At 50.9% G+C, this 22459-nt stretch overlaps 2 long non-coding RNA genes across 7 annotated transcripts in view; one reads left to right on the top strand and one right to left on the bottom strand.

The window, feature by feature from the left end:
• LOC107970756 (uncharacterized) overlaps nt 1-2977 on the top strand; it is a 35314-nt gene extending 32337 nt beyond the window's left edge. Inside the window, exons 4-5 of the long non-coding RNA XR_001713602.3 lie at nt 2013-2140; nt 2454-2977. This is a non-coding gene — a long non-coding RNA (uncharacterized LOC107970756). The remainder of the gene's footprint in view (nt 1-2012; nt 2141-2453) is intronic.
• Nucleotides 2978-5855: 2878 nt separating this feature from the next.
• LOC104005735 (uncharacterized) lies at nt 5856-15910 on the bottom strand. Of its 6 annotated transcripts, none has more exons than XR_010155757.1 (6): nt 15738-15910; nt 13281-13656; nt 12400-12502; nt 11673-11865; nt 10893-11007; nt 5856-6818 (listed from the first exon to the last, which is right to left on the bottom strand). It is a non-coding gene; the product is annotated as an uncharacterized LOC104005735 (long non-coding RNA). The 6 variants fall into 6 exon arrangements; XR_010155760.1 differs by having other exon boundaries at nt 13281-13499; nt 15738-15904; XR_010155758.1 differs by having other exon boundaries at nt 13281-13558; nt 15738-15880.
• Between the last annotated feature and the right edge of the window lie 6549 nt (nt 15911-22459).

A 22459-nucleotide genomic window follows, 5' to 3' on the forward strand; every position in this document is an offset into this window, starting at 1 on the left:
TTGGGTACTAGATAAGGTACTAAAGTTATCTCATATTTTAGTTATTTTAATACAGGTATTGAAATAGCTAAAAAACAAAAAATGTCACAGAAAACAAATGGCAGATACGTATCATTCATTAGAAAATATATCACTCCTGAGCAGCAGAATATAGATACCAAATTTTACTTTATAAATTACTAAAGTGTAATGAAGTCCCTGCCAGTATAAAACAAGAGTAGAAAGTAGATACAAGAGCTCAACACAAATAGAGATAGAGGAGATAACCCATGAGCTGGCAGGAGCCAGAAAAGTGTGTACACACCAACATGAAGATAGTAGTACAAAAGTAGTACAAAAGACTTCACATATCATGCACGTAGACTTTCTTCCACACAAATTCTCTGGCGACCACTGAGGGGTATACCGCAGCTCCACACTTGCCCACAGACACTGCATGCAATATTTTCCCTCCCTAAGAACTGTCTCATGCATATGTGTACTGTGGCTGCCAAATTGAACACTGTCTGTAAAATCCACAGGGTTTGTCTTCTATTTGAGTTCTTTTAGGCAAATAAAGTGAATGCTCTGAGAGGTTTCTCACTCTCATTATTTCTACATGGCTTCTCACTCTTTACTTTTCTGATAACTGTTTAAGTTATGCTCCAATCTGTGAACACATTGAGTATGTGAGTAGGAAGACAAGACGCACAAAACTCTTTTCCTCCACCTCACTGTCTTCCCAGCTCTCCGGAGAGTTGGCGCTTCTGTCTGGATGAATGCCATTTCCTTCATGTGTGTCTCTTGGTTTGCCTCGCTCTTCTCCAACCGATCCTTACGTCGACAACTTCTCCACATGGAGATAGAAAAGCCCATCCCTGACAGCCTTTCTAGCTTCACTCCACGGGATGGATCTTCATCAGAAAAGTCTTACATTGAGTCTCAAAGAGATAATTGCACACCCATGTTCACAGCAGCAATCTTCACAACAGCAAAAAGATGGAAGCAATCCAAGTGTCCATTGTCAGAGGAATGGATTAACAAAATATAGTATATGAACACAACAGAATGTTAAATATTCAGCCTTAAAAGGGATGGAAACTCTGACATATGCTACAACATGGATGAACCCTGAAAACTGTGCTAAGTGAATAAACCAGTCACTGAGGGGCAAACACTATATATGATTCCACTTATATGAGGTCCTTAGAGTGGTCAGATTCAGAAAGTAAAATGGTGGTTGCTAGGGGGACTGGTGGGAGGAGAAATGGGGGTTAGTGTTTAATAGGTACAGAGTCTCAGTTTGGGAAGAGAAAAAAGTTCTGGAGACAGATGGTGATGATGGTTGCACACTGAGTTTTACACTTAACAATGGTCAAAATGAAAAATTTTGTTATATGCATTTTACTACAACTGAAAAGTTTTTGAATTTTTAAAAAATGCCTTATGTTGAAGTTGATTTTCCTCATGCAGGCAAGGCTCCAAATCTGTTGCCTTGAAAACATTATTTGATTCTTCATGGTTTATCCTCTTGACCCAACTAAGAGATGGTATTTGGCTTGGGAATACCCTGGGATGGGATGGCCAGTGCAGCAATGACTACCCCAATCTGACAAGCTCTCCAGGAAGGGCTATCCGTGAGTCACACAATTAGGTGGTGTCAGGAGACAACCTGGGCTTCCCAGGCCCGCAGCTCTGGACTGTGCTTCTCCCCAAGATGTACACTCAGACGTGCGTTCATGTGCACAGAAACTTCTGGTCGCGCTCTCTAGGAACGCTGGGCAGTGTTCTGCTGAGTCTTGACACCCTCCCCTGAGTGCAGAGGGTGCTGAGGACTGAAGGTGTTGGTAGGAGGGCCCTGAGCAGCACTATACATCTGTTTCATAATCTGTTGTTTTTCTGCTTAATATTCTATTGTTACTATCGTTCTGCGCCTCTAAGTAGTCTTCTATAACATTTCTTAAAGGTTGCATAGCACTCTCTTGTATGAATGCAAAATAGATGATTTAATCAATTCTTTTTATTTTTTTCAGATTGTGGTTGTTTCAAAGTTTTTGCTATTATAATTGGCCCTACAGGGAACACACTTGGAGCTGAATCTTTACTCACTTAATTATTACCTTGGAATAAATTACTACAACTAGAATTGTTGGTTCAAAAGGTATGTGCATTTTAAAGGCTTTTGATACAGATTGCAAATTGCCTTCTCAGAAATGTTCCATGAATGTGCACTCAGACCAGCAGGGTGTTCGAGTCCCCATTCCCTACACCCCCTGCCAACACTGGATCCTATCTCTTTTGTGCCTCATCTCTTGCCAATTGCACTAGTTGTTGTTGTTTTTCTTTAAGTATCTTATTGTTGTTTGCATTTGCATTTCTATGATCGCTGGTAATGTTGGGTACTTGTCATAGATTTATTAGCCACTTGCGGTTCCAAGTCTTTTGTCTGCATCCTTTGTCCTTTCTCCCCATAGAGGCTCCCAGCTTCTCCTTAATGACTGATAAAAGCTCTGAGTGTACCTGCTTTCCTGAGCGGGGCCCAGCTGCGCTCGGCACCCTCTCTGGTTGCTATGCAGATGTGCCAGTGGCGGGCCCAGTCGCCATGGCCACAGATGCCCGGGTCTCAGCGAGGAGCAGCGTGGGGAGTGGTTGCCATGGCAATGCTACCCAAGCAGGGCCTGGCTCCCCTCCCACTCTGCAGAGGCTGGGCTGTGGGGCTGCGCACCCAGGCAGAGGCTTCTCAAGCTGCAGAAAAGGAGGTGAGCAGAAGTTTGAATATTTCATCCCTGAATGTGGAGACGCATGATAAGATTAAAAGACAAAGCCGCTCATCGCAAAACTGAAAAGTTATGTCCCATGGCCAGACCAGACAATGCGCTAAATGAACATTTTTGTTAATAATATTGCAATTATCTTGTGATTTGTACAATTGTGGTGCATTATTTGTTTAAAGTACTAACTTATTAAAGTAACCACTTAAAATATAGATCAATTTCTTAAAACCATTGAGACATGCCTTTATTTTTTAGTATGCCAAGATCCTCCAAATAAATAAATACGTGGGAAGTGCCAGGGCTTCCTGCTTTTCCCAGTCTTGGGGATGGTCTGGCACCCCATCTCGCAGACTGCATGGTGGCCCCCAAATTTACACACTGAACTCTATGCCCAGTACCTCAGAATGGGACTGCACTTGGAGATGCAGTAGTTCCCACTTCTCTGCTGTTTTGCTTTCTGAAATTTTAGTTACCTACGGTCAATCACGTCTGAAAATATTAAATGGAAAATGCCACAGCCTGGGCAACATAGTGAGACCCCATCTCTACAAAAAGTTTAAAATCTAAAAACTAGCCCGGCATGGTGGCGTGTGCCTGTGGTCCCAGCTACTCAGAAGACAGAGGCGGGAGGATCGCTTGAGCCCAGGAGGATCACTTAAGCCTGGGTGACAGAGCAAGACCCTGTCTCAAACAAAAAGGAAAAAAAAAGGAAGAAAGAAAATTCCAGAAACAAACTATTCATAAGTTTTAAATTGCACACCATTCAGAGTAGACTGAAAAATCTCGCTGAGTGCAGCCCCATCCAGCTTGGGTGTGAATCATCCCACTGTCCAGCGTCTTTATGCTGTACCTGCGACTCCCCCAGCTGTGAGTCATCAACATCGTCTGCTCCTGACATCCAGCCTGCAGTGTCATCACGGCTCAATGGTCCAGGGTAACCACAGCAGGTGACCCTCCCTCTGACGTACGTATCATCAGAAGGTTGGCAGCAGCCTGACACTATGTCACAGTGCCCACGTCACTCACTCACGAAGGCATTGTGTCATCTCACAGCCTCACAGAAAGAGTGAGTGAGGCACAATCGGGCGTTTGGAGTAAGAGAAGCCACACTCCCATAACCCTTATAACAGTATGTCCTGATTATTGTTCTATTGTATTCATGGTTGCTATTGTTAATCTCTCACTGTGCCTAATTCATAAATTAAACTTTATCATAGGTTTGTACATGGGGGGAAAGTTCAGTACTATCCACAGTCTCCAACATCCACTGGGGGTCTTGGAGCACACCCTTGCAGATCAGGGGGACTCCTGCAGAGTCAGTAAAGAGGTACTTAAGTTAAAATGAGTGGCTCATAACCCAATATAACTGGTGTTCTTGTAAGAAGAGATCTGGACACAGACGCACAAAGGGGAATGACGAGGTGAAGACCCAGGAGGAGGAGACAGCCACCTGCAAGCCAAGGAGAGAGAGGCCTCAGGAGAAACCACACTGACACGCTCCCCTACTGCACACACCACCCAAGAAAGAACCCCAGATGGGGCTGGCTTCCTAGGAGGTGGGAAGCCAGCCTCATCCCCTTGATTACAGCTGGGCAAACTGAGGCTGACACTGCTCTATCTCCTTGGGGCAGCAGGAAGGAAGGAATCACTCCCTTCAAGCACCCCCCCAGCTCTGGGCCATCCCTCGCAGGCCCAAGTTCTTTCTGCCCTGGATTAGGGTGATTTATATCTTTTTCATGCATTTATTTATTCATTCCATTATCTAACTCATATTTATTGAACACCTACTATGTGCCAGGCACTGGGCTAGGCATTGGGGAGATCGTGGTGAGCAGGACAGACAAGATCCCTGCCCTCACGGAGCTCATGTGCTGGTGGGGACGGAGTGTGCACATGAAGTCTAATGAAAGAAGATCATTTTAGAGAGGGGCTCTGAAATGCGGGGGGCTGGCATGACAGTTACTAGGGACCAGAGGGACTGGGGCAGGGAGACAATGTCAAAAGTGTGATCAGGGAAGGTGACATTTCAGTGGGACTCAAGTGACAGGGAGCAGCCCATGTGTGAATGCTGGAGGAGGTGTGCTCCCAGGGAAAGGAGCTGCGCGTGGACATACCTGCATCTGGAGAGAGCGTGGGCTATCAGAGGAGCGGTGAAGAGGGCAGTGTGGCCGGAGCACACTGAGCAGAGTGAAGAGGAGGGTGAGATGGGGCCCCGGAGCTGTGAAGGAGGACCTTGTCTTGAACCGTCCTCAGGGGCAATGTGCCAGGGGAGGGTCCAGCCTCCAGGCTCCTCCTCTGCCAGCCCCATCTGCCCCTGAGCAGTTGCCTGGGAGGCAGCAAGGAACATGAAGAGTCACGTGGATTCTGAAGACAAAACTAAACTGGAATCTCAGCTCTGAACCCCCAGCTATGTGACCTTGATTGTGTCATTTTCTAGAAGACACTGTCCTTTGCAGCCCAGACCCCTCCTTCTGGACCAAGGTATTTGGGAGTGTTGAAGGCTGAAGGCTGACAGCTGCGTCCCTGGGTAGTGCCCTTGGATAGCAGCAGCCACTTCGCCCAAGGTCACACCCCTCCTGGGGAGGAAGGGGGCTTTGGTAGGCATCCCACATCCAATGTCTGGCTGGTGAGGGGGTACAGAGTCCTGGCCCCTTAATTAGAAGTTAAGAACCACTCTGAAGGGCCATTCAGGTAGGAATGGCTGAGGCTTCTGTTGCCCGCAATCAACTTCTCCCTCTGCCCAGCCCTCCTTCCCTCACTCCCTCACCAGTGTCAAGCCTGAGCCTACTCCCTAATAAACTTCCTGAATGCAAATCTTCATCTCACAGTTTGTTTCCCTGGAAAACAGACCTAAGACGCACTTCATTTCTCTGAAACTTAGTTTCTGCAGATTTACTGAGTTGCAAAGCTTAAAAGCAATGATGTATGCAAAGCTCCTGGCCCAGGACATGATAAGTCTTCAATAAATGTCACTTGTTCTCTTTTCTGGCCTCCCTGTGCCCTTTGGTCTCACACATATGTGTATCTGCCATTGAGCTCAAGCCAAGGCCTTATACAGGGTAGATGCCCAGTGTGTTCTGAATTGAGTCAATACACAATATATGATAAGCATTGCACTTGTCACATTTATTAGAAGATGAAGTGGAAATGGTTCATTGTCCCCCAGTATCCATGCTCAATTTCTCTCATAGAAATAAAACCCTAGACTTTTAGCTGGGTACACTTCATCCCAGAATGAAGACTACAGCCTTCCCTGCAGCTAGGTATGCCCATCCGTTTAAATGCTGGCCAGTGAAACATGAGCAGAAATGATGTATGCAACTTCAAACGTGTCTTAAAAAGAAAGGTCATGCTTTGCCCTTCCCACTGGCAAGAATGCAGATGTGATGACTGGAGCTAGAGCAGCCACATTGGACCACAGAATAGCAGGGCAACTGTGAAGCCAGCAGATGTACCCTGGGCTGAATGCTCACTGGCTGTGCCTTTCAGGGCCTAGTGCAGCAAATCTCTCACCTCACAGAGCCTCAGTGTTTGCATATGTGAAATGAGACAAATTCTAAGTGAGACCATATACAATGGAATCTCACTGTACCCAACAGTTCTATTTTACAGGGGAGAAAAATTCCCTTAGAACTGAAGGGCTTGGACTCTTGGGAATATTGAATTTCAGACTAACTCCTTCTTAATTAACTCATTTTGTTTATATTTATCTTTGTGGTGTGACCTTCCTTTCCTGGGGATGGTCCAGATCTAGCAGGTCCAGGGCAAAGGCTAACAAATAAAGAAGCAGATCTCTCCCTGTCAAAAAGGGCATCGAGTTCATGTAAATTAAAACGTGGGCCTGGCAGGCCTCCACAAGGCACGTCAGAGGTCCAGAGGCACTCATAATGCTTATATGCTTGTTGTTCTGTGATGATTTAAAATGCCCTCAGAGCTGCAGGCACCATGGTGGTCTGGAGAGGTGCAGGTGAACCAGGAGCTGTGCAGCCTTTGCATATAGAAGAAGAGGAGGGTTTTCCTATAGATCCTGGTCAACAATGGAGAGGTTTCCATGAGCTCACTTGTCTTTGAAGTTAAGAAAAAAAAGTTTCCATGAGCACAGCAAAGGGGCATAGAGTAGACCCTGGCCTAGATGACATGGAGGGTTTTGGAGGAAATTGGGAAGAAGAGTTTTAGAGGACAACTCATGAATGCGTAGAATTAGCATGGATTGGCTGTGGGTGTTGGTGGATCCAAGGACTGGTTTTCGTCTGGCCTGGACCCAGGCCTCTCCAAACCTCATCCCAGCCCCATCCCAGCTGCCCTGCCTCCAGATCCTGCCCACCCTCTGAGATCCAAGGAACCTCTCATTAGAGCTTGGCTTTCTGCTCTACGCACCCCAGGGTATCACCCAAGGTCATGTTTAGACTTTTCACAAGAATTGGACAATTAGAGCAGACAAACAGTATGAATAACAGCAGTGCACAGCTCAGAATCTTGAAGGAGGCTGGGGTAGAGGATGGTGTATGTGTGCAATTTCAAAGGGCTTTACCCACTGGAACTTCTGCAACCAGAAAGATGGAAGAAGTCAAGGTACTTTTTCTTATTTCCCCCCACCAAATACAGCTAAAAGTCATGGGTATTCTGTGTAGAATGAATACAAGGAGGCCCTAACAGGTGCAGAGAAGCACAAGCTGGGAGCCTCAGGACCTGGCAACAGCATGGTGGTGAGTTCCATCTTTTTGCTTCGTGTTTGCCAAACTGGGTGCTAAAGAGTCAGCAACCTAGAAATACCAACAGGCTCAGAAAACAATCCCCCAGAAAAACCTGCTCCCTCTAGCCAGGCAAGGGGCATTCTGGAAAACTTTAGAAGATAACTGACCTACGCCATCAGACCACACAGGAAAAGACGAGGCCCCACCCCACCCTGGCCAGCAGAGACTGAGGAGGGAGCCTAGACCTCCACCCTCACCCAGATGCACTGACTGAGATGCCACCCCTCCTTGGGAAGGTATTGGAGAAGCCCAGCTGGGGGCAAGGAAGTCCACCACAGCTGGGCCTCAAAGGAGGCTGCTGAGACAGAGGTTTAAATAAGGCCAGGAGCCCCACCACATAACCCCTAATATCCAGGCTTCAATCACAAATCACTCCACACCAGGATCCAGGAAAACACCGACCCTGATGAGAAGAGATGCAGAGACTAACCCAGGATGACACCAACGGCAGCATCATCTGAACAATTTGAAGCCACCATCACAAAAATGCTCAAAGGCAAACACAACAGAATAAAGTGAGAAAATAGAAAATCTCTGCAGAGAAACAAGCCACAAAGAGGAACAAAATGGGAACTCAGGGTTGAAAACGCAACAGCCAAAATTAACTCAGTGGATGGCTCAACGCCAGAACAGAGAGGCTGGAGGGAAGAGTCAGTGAACCTAAAGATAAAATAATAGAAATTACTTAATTTGAACAACAAAGCAAAAAATAGACTTAGATAAAAATGAGCAGAATCTCGGGTATGTATGTTTTGGCCTATATACATTTTGGTCTATATTTTGGTCTCTCTATTACAAAAGGCCTAGCATCCATGTCGTGAGAGACCCAGAAAGAAAGAAAGATGAGGGTGGAGCTGAAAAGATTTTCAAAGAAATAATGGTTAGAAATTTCCTAAATTTGGCAAAAGACATAAATTTACAGATTCAAGAACCTGAGCAAACCCCAAATGGCATCAATCGAAGCAAACCTATGCCAAGACACCTTCTATTGAGACTTCAGAAAACTGAAGACAAAGACAAAAATCTTGAAAGTGGCAAGAAAAAAACAACATCTTGGCCAGGCGCCATGGCTAATGCCTGTAATCCCAGCACTTCGGGAGGCCGAGGAGGGCAGATCACTTAAGGTCAGGAGTTCAAGACCAGCCTGGCCAACATGGCAAAACCCCGTCTCTATTAAAAATACAAAAATTAGCCAGGTGTGATGGCGCATGCCTGTAATCCCAGCTACTAGGGAGGCTGAGGCAAGAGAATCATTTGAATCTGACAGGCAGAGGTTGCAGTGAGCCAAGATCACACCACTGCACTCCAGCCTGGGAGACAGAGAGAGACTCTATCTCAAAAAAAAAAACAGAAACAGGCTGGGTGCGGTGGCTCACGCCTGTAATCCCAACACTTTGGGAGGCTGAGGCGGGCAGATCACGAGGTCAGGAGATCGAGACCATCCTGGCTAACACAGTGAAACCCCATCTCTACTAAAAATACAAAAAATTAGCCGGGCATGGTGCCACGCGCCTGTAGTCCCAGCTACTTGGGAGGCTGAAGCAGGAGAATCGCTTGAACCCAGGAGGCAGAAGTTGCAGTGAGCCGAGATCGTGCCACTGCACTCCAGCCTGGGCGACAGAGAGAGAAAAAAAAGAAACAGCATCTTACCTGTAAGGGAAAACCATTTTAATGACAGCAGATTTCTCACTGAAACCATGGAGACCAAAAGGAAGTGGCACAGCAATTTTCAAGAGCTGAAAGAAAAGAACTCTCAGCCCAGAATCTTACATCCAGTGAAAATATCCTTCAGAAATCAAGAGGAAATCAAGACATCTTCAGAAGAAAAAAAAAACAGAGACTTTGTCACCAGCAGACCTACCCAAAAGGAGTGATTAAAGGAAGTTTGCCAAACAAATAAAATGAGAAAAGAAGGAATCTCAAAGTGTAAGGAAGGAAGAACACAGTCAACAAAATATAGATAGAGAAAATAGACCTCATCTCTTGAGTTTTCTAAATTATGCTTGACAATTGAAGCAAAAGTTGTAACACTGAATGATGTGATTGCCAATGTATGTAGAGGAAATATTAAAAAGAATGGTTATACAGGGGGAGAGAACAGGGAAAGTGAAGGACTTAGGTTTCTCCTCTTCCCCCCCACTGATAAAATGTCAACATCAGCTAACTGTGATAAGTTATATATGTATAATCTAATACCTGGAACGACCACTGAAAAATCTGCACAAAGAGATGCTGTCAAACGCACTATATACAAACCAAAATAGAACTTGGCAGGCCTGGGTTCAGGGCTGAGATAGAGCCCACTGAGGTGTCAGAGTGGGGCATAAGCCTAGGGCTGGCCTGTCCACCCAGTTTCAGCCAAGGGTGGCATGGGGGTGTGGAAAGGGAGGGCGCTGTGCAGGCTGGGACAAGGGGGAGACAAAAGAGCCATCCTCCATAAAAACGCAGGGAGGCACTCACTGCCAGGCCTGTGGGTGGCCTCCGAGAGGCTGAGCCTCATGGAGGAGAGGCAGCCAGCTCCAGGCAGTGTGGCAGGCCAGGGGCAAACTGGAACTGGAACTTGGGGAACTGATTCTGAGGTCACCTTCTCAGGGGGTAGGAGTTTGCATGTCCCTAGTTGAATACAGAGATCCAGTCAGGGGCAGGGTCTGGCCTTTAGGTCACTGTGGGGAATTGAATGGGGAAACCGAGGCTGGAGCACAAAGTAATGGATTGGACCAGCACTGCACAGTGGTGGTGGGTGTAGGGGAGATGCAGTAGCTTTGTGGCCCTGGGTGCAGGGACCTCCAGGGTCACACCAGACACAGGGCTGAAGGACCATGGGGCAGATCACATTTCCAGAGGCGACCACACAGCACCTCCCATCCCGCACACACTTTTGCAGTGTGACTGTCTTACTGCGTTTTGTGTTGCTATGAAAGAATACCTGAGGCTGGATCATTGATAGAGAAAAGAGGGTCCTTTAGCTCACCATTGTGCAGACTAGGAAGTTCGAGGACATGGCCCTGGCTTCTGTTGAGGGCTGTCATGCTGCTTCATAACATGGCCAGGGTCAAAGGGAAAGTGGGCAAGTATGAAGGGTGGTAAACTGAGAGGTGTCTGGCTTTATAACAACCCTCTCTCGAGGGAACTAACTTATTCCCATGAGAACTCATCCAGCCTCACCAGAGTGAGAACTTGCTCACGGCCTAGAACAGCACCAACCACTCATGAGGGAAGACCTCATGACATAAACACCCCCGACTAGGCCCCACCTACCACCACCACCACCACATTTCAACACAAGCTTTGGGGACAAACAGACCATGGCATTGACCTTGTCTTGTCCCTGCCAAAGAGTGGCCTCTAACTTCCCCGCCCCCATGCCCCTGGCCTTGAACCTGACCTGGCCTTGGTGATTTCCTTTGCAGTGACAAAACGTTGTAGGAATGAGGTCAGAAGAATGAGGTCCCTAGGAACACTGGTCCTCAGGATGCTTCTCTGGAGCCTGGCCTGCCATGCTGTGAGGAGGGCCAAGCCACCCAGAGAGGCTATGTCAGCTTTCACTCAAGCCCCGGTGCCAGGCTTGGGTGTGAGGAAGCCTCTAGGTCCCTGCAGCCCCCAGTAGCCTGAGTCACCAGGGTCACCACCCAGCCTTCAGTCTCCCCAGCTTTCTGGGACATGCGGAACAGAGGGAAAGCACCCTGATGCTCTCTGGCTGAATTCGTGACCCACAGACTTGGAGAGCAGGAGAAAATGGCTGCTGTTTTAGGCCTCTAGGCTTGGAGTGGTTTGTCACCCAGGCACCTAGAACAGAGCTCCCCTCCTGTTCACGCCATCCCCACCTGGGCCAAAAGACTTCCCTACTTTTTTGTTTTTTTTTTTTTTTTTTGAGACAAAGTCTCACTCTGTCACCCAGGCTGGAGTGCAGTGGCGCGACCTCGGCCCACTGCAACCTCCGCCTCCCGGGTTCAAGCGATTCTCGTGCCTCAGCCTCCCAAGTAGCTAAGGCTCCCCTACTTTTAAGTGGGCAGAGGGCTGGAGGGGTTGGAGGCCCAGGACAGAGGAGGCAGCTTGGCTTCCTTGGCACAGGGCCTGCAGGACCTGGGGAAAAGTCTCGGGCTCAAGGGCCCTCTGCCCCAACTGCCACCTGGGCCAGTGTCCTCCCATCCCGGGCCCCCTGTACCTTCATCTGTCACACAGGGATGGTGAGGCAGAGAACATGCCCAGTGCACACTTGAGGCCACTGTGCACGAGCTGGCTTCTGCTTTTCCTTATGCAGCTGCTATCAGGCATGTGCTGCCTGGTCTGTAGACAGCCCGCAGGGGCACCTCAGAAGAGGTAGGGCCGTGCACCTTCTAAGCCTCAACTTTCTGCTTCTGCAAGTGAGAGAAGCACTGCGTGGGGTGCCTGACACCGATGCCTCTAGGTCTCACCTCCTCCCTTGCCCTTGAATTGCCTTCCTCCCCATCACCTGACAACACTACTCTGGCCTGGCTGGACCCCAGCTTCCTCCCTTGCCCTGGCAACCCTCTCTCCCAAAGACACCACTGAGACTTTAGAACTTCAACGCTGACCTCACCGCATCTGCCTAGCCCTCTTCACATGCTACGGTCAAGGTCTCCTGTGACCTGGCCTGGCTGCCTCTCTCCCTGTCTCCTGATCCCTGCCCTGTGAAACCTTCCCCTGCCTGAACTCCAGATACAACTCGACGGACAGTGGAGACCTTGGCAGACGCCACCTCCACCAGTGATGAAGGTGAAAAGCCCTGGAAAGCAGTGGCACTGGTGCATGGACCCCCATGTGGTGTGATGAGAAGCACCTCCTCTCTGTGGTCCTCCCCCTCAGGATGCCAGTGCCATCATAAGGAAGCATCAGAAAAGCCCCACGGGAGGCCCATCCTGTGGACTAACCGGCCAGCGCCCTTCCAGAGTGACCAGGTCACAAAAGATGAGGAAAGGCTGGAGGGGACCAGGGAGACAAGATGACCACACGAAACGGATCCTGGATTATTTCCTGAAACAGAAAAAGGACATCAGTGGAAATGCTGGAGACATCTGAACTCTAGTTCACGGTGGCACAGCAACAGTTATTCCTTAGTTCTGACAGTTGTATCACGGTTACGTGATGTGTTAACATACGGGACAGGAATTCTCTGCACCACCTTTTAGTTCTTCAGTAAATCTAAAATTATTTCAAAATAAAAGGTTTAAAAACCCTAGATGCTTAAAAATTCCTTATCATGTCTCTCACTGTAACTGTATGCATAATCACTGTAATAACTCAAATCAGCCGAGACACACAGTGGTGACAGTGCTGGCCTCCCTTCAAAGAGAAGCTGGTGTAATGCGCGTGCCTCCAGGTCCCGTGCATGTGTTAACACATATCATAACTCGATTTTGTTTTTCTCATAAATGGGATATAAAGCACACTGTGTCCTGCCACTTGCTTTTTCTCCTGTTACTCCCCCGGGGCGTCTTCCAGGTGGGGCCTGTGTTCACGGCCGTGGATGTAAACCACATTTCAAGCAGGCTTCTTGGTGAGTTGTAATTTCTGTGTCCGACTCCTCATCAGGGCCGATTCCATAGACGCTGTATTTACCTAGTACTGTGCACCGTGAGTGGCTCCTTCCAGGAGTGAAGAAGAGTGCCGAGTTACCATTTCTTGTTCTAAGCTCTTGCTTCCATTATCTTCAAAACACATTTCCTTCACATGAAACTTCTTAAGCCACTTGCTCATTTTGTTAGGGTTAGTTTAATTAAAACCAGAGACTATAATCCACAAATCCACTTACCCAGGCAATTCGCTGAAACAGAATAGACCTGCGTGGGCCCCTCTATGCTTCAGGCCTCCCCCTGCTGCAAGGGGATGTGGCTGTCCGAACACCAGGGCTGAGAAAGGACCTCCAGAGGGCGGTGCCGTCTTTACAGTAGGCATTGATCAAGCTGATTGCTTTCTCGTTGTGGAGTAAGACAGGTACAAAATAGAAGTTCTAATGTTTTCTTCTGACACCCTGTGGTATTCATAGAAGTTCCAGCATATTTTTTGCAGCATATTCACCAGTGGCTTGGCCTGCATGGAGGGTTGGTGCTCCATTTTGGGGACCCCTGGGCCGGGTCCTCTGCTATCCTTCGCAAGGCTAACTTGTCCTCCAGGCTCTGGAGACTCGCCTGCCCCCCAGGAAGAGAGGCAGAGAACATGCACAGCAAGCACTCGAGCCTGACTCCCCAGCTGCATCAGGACCCCCCCTCGCTCTGGTCACAGCCACCTTCCTCCCTTTGGTCGAACATGATGCTGACCATACCACTGGGTGCAAGTGACCCCCTGAAGCCTCTGAGGGCAAGCTCCTGCTCTCTGTGCTCACACTGCCCACACAGGCCAGTGCTGAGGGGTGCTGAGGATGCACGGTGGAGGAAGGAATGGGAGAAGAGTTTGGATCTGCTCTGAACACGGGGGGAGAAGACCTGCTCCTCTCTCTCACCACAGCCCACCATGCCCTAGCACACAGCTGTGTCTGCTGTACATCTCACACCTGCCCCTCCTGTCTTCCCCACACTCAGCCACCCGTCGGAAAGCTGTGACCCCTGCTTCCCAGCTTCCCCTCTAGACACCCCTGCACCCCCAGGACTCACGGCACGCCCCTGCTTAGATGCTGTCCATGGTTCCCCCACCGCGTTTAAAGGCTACACCTGCCCAGGCGCGAGGCTCACTGTTGGCCCTGGCTAGCCGCTCCCCCACCACCCCGCACTGGGCCTCCTTGCCCTTTTTGTCCTTGGAACCTTGGCACAGGCTTGGGATGCTCCCCAGCTCTACGCAGCCACCCTGCTCCATGTCCCTTGGAACCTAGGCAGGGCCTCCTGCTGTGAACCTCATGTGTTTCTCTTCTCTTTAAAGGCCGCAGTGTACCCACACACCCAGTGGGCGTTTGCTAAAGGCAGGCACACAAGAGCAAAGAAAGGGAAGGAGAAAGGACCAGCATGCCCTATCCCGGGAGGTGAGGCAGTGGGCAAGGCCCCAGGCTCTGGGCTGAAGGCGGCCTCTGCAATCCTAGGTGACACCAAGGTCCACGTGGGGTGGGGGTGAGCGGCATACCTGGTGGGCACAAGGGTGTGGACAGGGCTGGAAGCAACTGTCCCTGTGTGTCCTGCTTTCCCTCCCTGGGGGGTCCCTTGGGCATCTCAGCCTGGTGAGGCACTTTCCTCCCTCCAAGTGCTGGCACGTGACCAAGAGAGGGTGGCATCAGGAGGCACCTGTGCCTGTGTCTGTGTGAATCAGATCTGCCTGTCGCCGTGAGCTTTGTGTCTGCCTGGATTGGTGCGGGGGTGTGTGTGTTTGTGTACCAGCGTGTGATTGTTTTGGTTTGCTGTGATGAGTGTGGGTGTATTTCTGTGGGGGCCATGAGTGCTCTGTGGGGGTGTCTGCTGTGGGGGTGGGTCTGGGTCCCCACATGCCTGCAGAGCTGTGTGTAGGTGTCTGTGCTCCATGAGCCTTCATGCTTCAGCTCCCCCCACCACAGCCCCGCCAGACCCTGCCCAGTTCCCCACTCTTTGCTCCCCCCAGTTCCCATCACCTAGCAACAACAGAATCAGAGCAGTGGCCTCTGCAGACAAAGAAGGTGTCTCTAGGAGGGAAGAGCTGGGAGGTGGGAAGTGGGGGAGGGGCCCCAGACCAGGCTCAGAGCATATCCTTGCTCCTGGCCTCCACCGCAGAAGGTGGCTCACCCCTCCGCATGGAACAGTCTCTCTCCATTCCCTCTACCCTGGCCTTCCTCCTCCTTGCAGGCCCCAGAAGCTGGAGGGGGCTGGTCGGGGTTGGGCTCACAGACACAGTGGTGGAGCTCACAGAAGTGCCCCCACCCACCAGGAGCCCAGGGTGGGCCTCAGCCAGCCGGGGGTAATGAGGCATGGGATGGACTCTGCCGGCACAAGGCCTGACCCTGAGTGCACCCAGGCGAGGGCGGGGAACACTCAGATCTGCCCCTCTCTGCAGGAGCCTGGTTTCCCCACCCTGGAGGCCAGCGCCAAAGGACGTTCATGTGCAGCTGTGGGTAATGGGTGGGCCATCCTGAGGGTTGGGAAGGGAACAGGCCCAGGTGCCTCCTCTGGCCCTCAATGCCCTGCAACCTGGCCTCTCCTGGGACTCCAGTCTCCCCCGCACACTGCTGCCCTGTCCCCACACTCCAGCCGTGCTGGCCAATGGGCCAGACTCTCTTTCTTGGGGTCTTTGCACCGCCCTCCCCTGCCCAGCACACCCTTCCTCCAGGTTGCCATGGGGCTCACGCCATCGTTCCTGTGGTCATGCGGTTGCCACCACTTGGGCAAAGCTGGTCCTGGCCACTGTATGGCGGCTCCCCTCCCCACCCACTCTGTCCCCCACCTCTGCGTTATCTCGCCTGAGGCACTTAGCTTGCTCTAAGATGGTCCTAGTTACTCCCTGATTGTCTATCCTCTGACTCACCCGTGATCTAATAATAAGCTCCATGATCTAATAATAGCCAGATTCATTTAGCACTTACTATGTGCCAGGAACCATTCTAAGCCCTTGATGTCTTCTAACTCATTTTACCCTTGCAGCAACCACACAGTATAAGAGCTACTGTCTCCAGTTAACACTTGGGGACACTGAGGCAAAGAGCCTGGCTGAATATTGTGCCCGTGATGACAGAGGGACAGCCTATTTTGTTTACTGCTGTATCCTTAGCACCCAGCACAGAGAAGGGGTCCTGGTACATTTCTAGAAAGAATGGAGGGGAGCAGAGTCCCCCTGAGCACCTGGGGTTTGATGCCTCCCTGCCCAGAGCCCTTGCTATAGCATATGCTGGTGAGGGCCGAGGCTCTAGCTCACACCCCAGACCGGGGTAGGGATCCAATCTGGCTTTGAAGACATCATGCGGAGCCTCTGCTCTGGAGATGGGAACCTGCAGACAAATGCCTCCTTATCTCAATCCTCTGAAAACAGTTTGACCAGGGAGACAGCGTTCACTCATGAATTTAAGAAAAAAAAAATCCCTGATCCCTACTTTTTGCCAACTTCAATGCTGATTTCTAGTGGTAGCAAGAAAAATGCAACTGAGCCTCCATCCTCAAGGGGCTCACAGTCTTGTGTGGAGATAGAAAGTTAGTGGTCATTCAGATTGCGGTGAAATCTCCCAACGACTGTCTTCTATTCACAGTTATCAATGTCCTGGAGCGGAGCTGCTGGGGAGGAGGTATGGGGAGTGGCGGGAGATGAGATTGGACAGGGAGGGACATCTCGGAGTTCCCAGCCAGAGAACTAGAGGGCAAACAGAGGCCATTCATGGTCCCATGCAACAGGAGTGACACATTCGCCTTTGTGCTTTCTAGCTGGCTCCTGTGCAGGTGCAGGTGCAGGTGCACACACACACACGCCGTGTTAGTGGGGCTAGGTGCCACCTTACAAGGCCCCCAATGGAAAAAGGTTTAGGGCAGGGAGTCAGGGGTTTATACAACCATTGGAAGGGCTGGAACATCAAAAGTTGGGACTTGGGGTTTACTGCCAGCTTTCAGGGAAGTAGGATGTTACTGTTGCCTCCCAGGTCGGGAAACTGCTGAAAATTGCTGAAGATGTTCAAGGCTTTCTGTTGTTATTGCACTCAATAAATATTTATAGAATGAATGAGTGAGTGTTCACAGACTCTCATATATATTTATATCACATGGAACTAGTTTTTCCCCCAATAATTATTTATTAGAAAGGTGAATAAAATTATAAATAACAAAAACAATACCTTCACCATTAACTTAAAAAAATTCTAAATACAATTCTTTGGACTCTCTTGATCATTATTCTTATGAATACATAGGGATGCAATCAAAATAAAGAATATAATTTTGCATCCTCACCTTCTTTGCTTAATGTTTAAATTTTGAAATAACCACAGATTTATAGGAAGTTGCAACGATAATATAAAGAAGTCCTTTGGTGTCTTCATCCAGTCTCCCCCAGTGGTAACATCTTATGTAGCTATTCAATACTGAAGCCAGGACATTGACATTGATACAATGCACATGTTGAATTCTATGTCATTTTATCATGTGTGTAGATGCAGGCCTGCTGCAGATCCAAGTCCTGTGACCGGGGTCCTGCCCAAGGGTCCTGCTTCCCTAGGCATCCCAGAAGTTCAGCCTGCATCTCGACCAGAGCCTGAGAGTAGACACCTGCTGGTTTATCTGTCCCTTCATGTAGCAGGTGACAGAGTTGCCAGGGGCATGGCAGGGGTACTCTGACACAGCACTGCCCCACGGAGCCCAGGTCCCAGGGCAGAAGACCCACGATGCACAGCCAGCCAGGTGAGAGAAGAAATGTCAGGTACAGAACACAATGAAGAAGAAAGCCAGCTATGAAGGTGGCCCCGTCGCAGGCTAGGGTTGGGAAGAGACCCTGAGTTGGAGGTGAACGTGCAGGACGTTACTTAGGGAGGGCTCTTGGGTTGATACTGTGGACAGAAAGGGCAAGAGGAGGCAGGGCTGGCGGGGAGCTGTGATGAGCTGCAACAGAAGCCCCAGCAACGCAGGCAGAGATTCTGAAGATCGATGGCCCTTCAGAGGGCCCCGGGGAGCTGCACCGGTTGCTCATAGAGAGGGGAGCGACCTCAGTTGAGGCAGCTCTCTGCAGCTGGGTGTGCTGGCTCCCGGCGGATGGGGCGGTGGTGGGGGGGGGGGTCCGAGCACCCCCACAGATGCTGTCCAATTAGGAAGGCTTCTGTGACGCCTCATCTTGTACATCAACTTGGCCAGGCCACACTGCCCAGTTTCTGGTCAAACTCTGGTCTAGACATTTCCACGAATGTATTTTTTAGATGGAAAAAATATTTAAGCCAATGGACCTTGAATAAAGCAGATTACCCTCCATCATGTAGGTGGCCTCATCCGATCAGTCAAAGGCCTCAATAGAACCAAGACTGACCTCTGCCAAAGAGAGAATTCTTTCAGCAGACGGCCTTCGGACTTGAGCTACGACGGCAACTCTTCCCCGGGCCCATCTGACAGACTGGGTTTCTCAGCCTCCACAGTCGTGTGAGCCAATTCCGTAAGATAAATCTCTCTCTCTTCTCTCTCAATCTCTCTCTCTCTCCAGGAAAGAACTCCAGGGTAGCTGGGAGCTTGGTATGTTCCAGGACAGCAGGGAGGCCAGAGCCACTGTCAGTGTGAGAGGGTCGGAGTACAGTGGGGCCCTCCCTGCATGTGGGGCCTCATAAGGTGGCATAGATGCACGCTTGTTCTGTGTGGACAGGGTTTGGGTGGGGGTGATGCTTCCTCTGTTCCCTGGGTAGAGACTTGATGGCTGGTGGCCTGGGGAAGGCAAGGAGGCCATGTGGAGGCTGCTGCTGTGGTCCGGGTGAGAGGTGACGCCACTGTAGGGCAGCTGGTGGCATGCATAATTCAAAATAGGCATATTGACCAGATGCAGTGGCTCATGCCTGTGATCCCAGCACTTTGGGAGGCCAAGGCAGGAGGATTGCCTGAGCCCAGGAGTTTGAGACCAGTCTGGGCAACATGGGGAGACTCTGTCTCTACAAAACATTAAAAAAAAAATTAGCCAGAATAGTGGTGTGCACCTGTGGTCCCAGCTACTTGGGAGGCTGAGGTGGGAGGATCACTTAGGCCCAGGAGTTGGAGGCTACAGAGTCGTGCTCACACCACTGCATTCCAGCCTGGGCGACAGAGTGAGACCCCACCTCAAAAAACAAAAAACAGGGGTATTTTGCAGGCAGCATCTAAAGGCCCAGCTGCTGGCTTGGCTGTGGCCTTTGAGGAAATGAGCACAGTCAAGATGGAAGTACAGATGTGGGCAGGCCCTGTTCCAGCCTCCAGATGTTTCCATCCTAGCACTGGTAAGGATGAACTCATTTGTTGAAGGGGGAAGTCATGTGCTCCAGGAGGGCAAGGGAATGGGGCATTGTTGAATCCTGCCTTATCCCTGAGCCCCCACAACTAGAGAAATACGAGTAACACCAATGGAAAGGCTGCCTTCCTTCCATACCTGTGGCCACTAGGTGCTCTCAGCCCTGCTGCAGGCTAAGGGCGTGGCCACCCCCTGCCCAGGTAGCCTACAAGGAGGTTTGTGCCAAGCCCAGAGCCAGAGCAAGAGCTGGGTCTGCCTGGAGGAGCTCATGCGAGTTGAGGAGATAAGGCACAAAATAACTAGTGAGCAGAGTGTATAATTAAGCGCTAAATTGTGTGTTTCAGACTCACTGAGCTGTGGGAGTGTGAGGTGGGGGAGTCACACCAGGCTGGAGTGGCTGGGTGAGGCAGCTTCTGCAGGTTGGGGGCATGACTAAGGGGGACAGCCCAGAGAAGGGACAAGGTTCCAGGTGGGGGCAAGGCAATGGGGCGAGGGGTGGCAGGAGCACAGTGAGGTGCAGAGAAAGGGAAGAGAGCGGCCATCAGTGTGACGGGGTCTGCAGGTTGAGGCCCCAAGACTGCATTGGGTAAGCAGTGGATCCCAGCACCTTGTGACATGCTGGGCCTCATGTACCACATCTGTGAAATGGGGATGCTGGATGTATTCCATGGGCAAGTCTGTGTACAGGTCCAGCCCAGGGTCTGGTACATGGGGACACCCAAGCAGACAGACAGGCAGGCACATAGACAGAGGGGACAGGCAGACAGACGGGAGGAGCCAGGTGGTCAGACAGATGTTCAGACATAGATGGGCCAGACAGACAAGCAAGAGAAGTTCAAATAGACAGCTGGATTCCTGTGTCCCAGCACCTGGCCCTTCCACAGCCCTGACCAGAGCAGGTCCTACCCACCCTCATCCTGCTCTGAGAGGCGGGAAGCCTGGGGATACCAGGTGGCCCCGAGCCTGAGGGCTCTGCGTGGTAGGGTGTCCTTGCTGCAGCATTCAGGAGCTGGGATTCTGGGAGAGCTGGGCTGACTTCAGGCTTTGGGGGCCAGGGCCCAAAAGTTCAAAAGGGCCCAAGAAGATGGAAGGCAGGGATGAGCACGGGTGGCCCTGGGCTGGAAGGAAACCAGGAGGCAGAACCATGAGGGACACATGCAGCCTGGCCAGGCTGGGCCCCGGGCGGTCAGGCCAGACACAGGAGAAGGGCAGCATGTCGCTAGCATGGCAAAGGATCCCAGCGGCACAGGAGGCTTCCCCTTGGCAGTGCTGTGTTTGCTGCCTGGCTTAATGTGCCACCGCCTGTTAGACAAATATTGTGACAGGCCCACTCCATACACTCAGGGACGGCAGCGGCACTGGCTGTCACCAAGGGTGGCCAGTAACGCGGGCACTCTGCACCACACAACCTCTCCTTCCAACTCAGAGCAAGCCTGCTGCCTAAACAAACACAGGGCTTGGCCACCATCAAACACACCCAGAGGAGACACAGGAGTGGGGCCCAGCCTGACTCCAGCACTCCTGCCCCACATATGCAGGCAGGAGGAGGCAGCCCCACAGGCCCCTCTGCCCCACCTGGCACGGACACATCCAGCCAGCAAACACTGAGCATCTGTCACGTGTGGAGCACTGTCCTGGAAACAGGGAAAAGGGCAGAGCTCCCACCTAACAGAGGAGGCTGGCCACGGACAGAAGGAAATACAGCATGCCTGGCGACAATACAGAGCCGGGAGAAAAGCCACAGGTAGAGCATGACAGGTGTTAAAGCAAACTAAAAATGGCCTGAGAAGGACTTCATACTTCTATATGTTAGTCCTTGTGGATGAACTGTAACCTAACTTAATAGGTAGACAACATTGGAAAAACTGTGTTCAAATAAGGCAAATGCCAACCTATAACCAATCCAGCTGTTTCTGTACCTGACTGCCGATTTCTTTATGTCATTTTCCTATTTTCGTCTATAAATCTTCTTCTGCCATGTATCTGCGCTGGAGTCTCTGTGACTCTTCTGTGATTCTGGGGGCTGCCTGATTCCTGAATCGTTCATTGCTCAATTAAACTTCTTTAAATTTAATTCAACTAAAGTTTTTCTTTTATCACAGGGCAGTCAGGGAAAGCCTCCTGGAGACTTGGGCAGAGACCCAAAGGAAGTGAAGGGGCAGGCAAGATGGGACAAGAGCATCTGGAACAGCATGTGCAGAGGCCCAGGGCCAGGGCCGTCACTGGCATGTTCCGGGGCTGGTAAGGAGCTGGGTGTGGTGGAAGCGGACTGTGCACCAGGAGAGGGGACCATGAGGCAGAGAGGTCCCCGGCACTCTGTGCAGGCCTTTAGGCCATTGTTGGACTGTTTCCTCTGAGCAGGTCATGGAGTGCATGGAACAGAGGAGGGAGGGACGGGACCTGACTTTGGGTTTAGGAGGGGGGTCCCTCTGGCTGCTATGGGGCAGGAGCAGAAGCAGCAAGGCCAGCAAGGAGGCTGCGGCAACAGCTCAGGAGTGGTGGGGCGGGTGGCCCACACCACGGTGGGAACAGAGCCGGAGCGGGAGGTCAGATTCTGGGTGTATTTTGGAGGTGGAGGTGGCAGGGTTTCCTCACAGGCCGGATGTGAGGCGTGAGGGAAAGAGAAGAGACGGGGCAGAATGTGCTCATTCACTCATTTGTTCATTCATCCTACATTCACTTTGTCTTTTTGACTAGGTGGGCAGGGAGTGTGGCAGCATTGATGAGAGTAGCTTTGTGGTAACACTCCTCTTAAACATCAAATACGCAGCCTCAGCCACACAACCAAGGAGGAAGCCGCTCTTCCAGGAGTCTCCCATCCTTCTGTCCCTCCTCCTCCAGCCTGAACCCCTGCCCAGAGCACAGGGACAGCAGGGCTCCAGAGCTTCTGACCTGCCTGGGGTGGGGGCAGGCCAGGGAAGGGTTGTGGACCATGGCAACCTGTGAACCCAGTCCTGGAGGGATGCTGGGCAAAGATGAGGCACAGGGCGAAGGTCAGAGGCAGCGGCATGCTGGCCCTTGTGCAGCGGGGCAAGGTCTGGGGCACCGAGCGGCCTCACGCGCCTGGCTGGAGGCTCAACTGTCCTGAGGCCAGGCAGCCACTGCAGG

Source organism: Pan troglodytes, chromosome 2 (genome assembly GCF_028858775.2).
Source record: "Pan troglodytes isolate AG18354 chromosome 2, NHGRI_mPanTro3-v2.0_pri, whole genome shotgun sequence".
Classification (NCBI taxonomy): domain Eukaryota; kingdom Metazoa; phylum Chordata; class Mammalia; order Primates; family Hominidae; genus Pan; species Pan troglodytes.